We start from the raw sequence: 2,549 nt of genomic DNA, 5'->3' as shown, positions 1-2,549 counted from the left end.
TTTAGATGAAGTGTTCCATGATTCATTGTTTGTGCATAACACCCAGTGCTCCATGCAGAATGTGCCCTCCTCAATACCCACCACCAGGCTAACCCATCCTCCCACCCCCCTCCCCTCTAGAACCCTGTTTGTTTTTCAGAGTCCATCGTCTCTCATGGTTCGTCTACCCCTCCGATTTCCCCCGCTTCATTCTTCCCCTGCCGCTACCTTCTTCTTCTTTTTTTTTTCTTAACATATATTGCATTATTTGTTTCAGAGGTATGATCTTCCTTTTGAAGAAAAAAATATTCTCACAGTTATGCTCTCCATTGTGGTTGAACCATTAGTTCTCCATGAGGATCTTCCAGGTGGGTCTCTATAGCAACTGCTCCAAATCTGGGAGTTCTTCTCCTGGTATCACAGCTGGACTACATTCCCCAGCTTCCTCTGCAGTTTGATGTGGCCATGTGACTGAGCTCTGGTCAATGGAATGTATATGCCATTTCCTGGCCAAAGATTTAACAAGTGGATGTGTCCCTATTCCCCTCTCCCATGCTCCCTGTCTCTTTCTTCAGTTTGGACGCCAGCCTTTAGGCCCTAGGGAATAGTGGACATTCATACAGGAAGAGCCTGGACCCCTGAATCACATGTAGAGAAGAGCTTTCCACTGACATGAAGCATTTGCTTAGGACTTTACCTAAAGGAGAAGTAACCTTCTATTGTGTTTGAGCCACTGTACATTTTGGAGTATATTATGGCCACCCAGTCCATCCTTAACTAACACACCCTTTAACAGACAAAATGCAACTTGATTTTTATCTTCCATCACTCATTATAAATATCAATGGTTGTTAGGTAATCCTTTTTGACCCTTGGATTAAAACCCTAGGAGCCCCAAGATTCTTCTGCTCACTCTCAGGTAACAGTCCTATAACAACTTCAAGTCATATACACAATTCCAAATCTGTAGTTAGAATGTCCAGTCCAATGTATCTTCAAGACGCTGAGTTTGATTTAATGTGAAATCTTCTCTCCTCCCTAACTCAGGTTTGCTTCAGCCCAGATACCTGTAGAGGGGGAAGGAGGGTGATTTGGGCTCCTCTATTTCTTTTTTTTTTTTTTCAAAATTTTTATTTTTAAGTAATCTCTACACCCAACACAGGGCTCATACAGCCCCAAGGCCAAGAGTTACATGCTCCACCGATTAAGCCAGTGAGGTGCCCCTTGCCTTCTCTATTTCTTTTTTTTAATAAAATTTTACTTATTTATTTGAGAGAGGGAGAGCAGGGGGAGGGGGAGGGGCAGAGGGAGAGGAAGAAGCAGACTCCTCACTGAGCGTGGAGCCCCAGTGGTGGAGCTCAAGCTTGGATCCCAGGACCCCGAGATTATGACCTGAGTTGAAGTCAGACACCCAACTGACTGAGCCACCCAGGCATCCCAACATTCTCTATGTCTTAACCTTGAGTTTCTCTTCTCTATCCTCAGCTGCTGTTTCAGACCCACTAGTGGTTCGAGACATGGAGAGAGTGGGGGATGGGCTAAAACAATGTTTTTGTGACTTGGGAGTTGTGGAGATAAACCAATTAGATCAGGCTTACTGTAGTGGAAACGACATATCACCAAATGAAGCAGAACTTTGGCAATTAGTTAATCTGACATATAGATAAGAGAGTGTAGATCTAGATGATTTAGGATTTTAAGTAGATTTTCTGAATTATTTGGTTTCATATATTTCCATCTCTAAATACCCAATCACTGTTTGCTTCACTAGACTGTGTAGAAATGGTCCCGACTGGTCCCTTGCAAGGGTGGCTAGTATGAAGCATTTTCTCCAAAGGTAATGAGGATATATTGCTTTGAATTGGTTCACCCAAATTTCCCCCCAGCCCCCATTATCTTCCCAAGATAAATAGACTACACTCACCCTCAAGAAATAAGTTCCAGGGCACCTGGGTGGCTCAGTCGTTGAGCGTCTGCCTTGGGCTCAGGTCATGCTCCTAGGGTCCTGGGATCAAGCCCCACATCGGGCCCCCTGCTTGGTGGGAAGCGTGCTTCTCCCTCTCCCTCTCCCTCTGCTTGTGTTCCCTCTCTCGCTGTCTCTCTGTCAAATAAATAAATAAAATCTTAAAAAAAAAAAAAGAAAGAAGTTCCCATTTTTTGGCCCCTTCCAACACTAGGAACGGGGCAGTCTCCTTCCGGCAGTTCTGTTTTGCCTTCTGCTGCTTCTTTTATGAAAATGACAGCAGCTGTCTGATAGTCAGGAGGCCTGCCAGACTTTTGGGAGACTGGCATCTCTCTTTATTACTACTGCCAAGCCACTCAAGCCAGCCTTGGGGTCACCAGGTGGGGAGTAAGCCGGTTCAGCCACAGCATGCCAAGTGGAGAAAGGAAGTGTTAATGGTGCAGCCAACTTTGTCCATGGACACTGCTTGATTACAAAATTTTAGGGCTAACGACCTGTTGATGAAGGAAAACTTCAATGGGTTATTCCTCCATTTGGTCAGTTCCAAATATCTAGATATATGGAGGCAAGTGGCTGGATTAACTAGATGACATCTTCCTCCTGCTTA

Source organism: Leptonychotes weddellii, chromosome 5 (assembly GCF_054177405.1).
Source record: "Leptonychotes weddellii isolate Sample4059 chromosome 5, ASM5417740v2, whole genome shotgun sequence".
Classification (NCBI taxonomy): domain Eukaryota; kingdom Metazoa; phylum Chordata; class Mammalia; order Carnivora; family Phocidae; genus Leptonychotes; species Leptonychotes weddellii.
The sequence above is the reverse complement of the archived record's forward strand: the minus strand, read 5'-3'. Positions refer to the sequence as shown.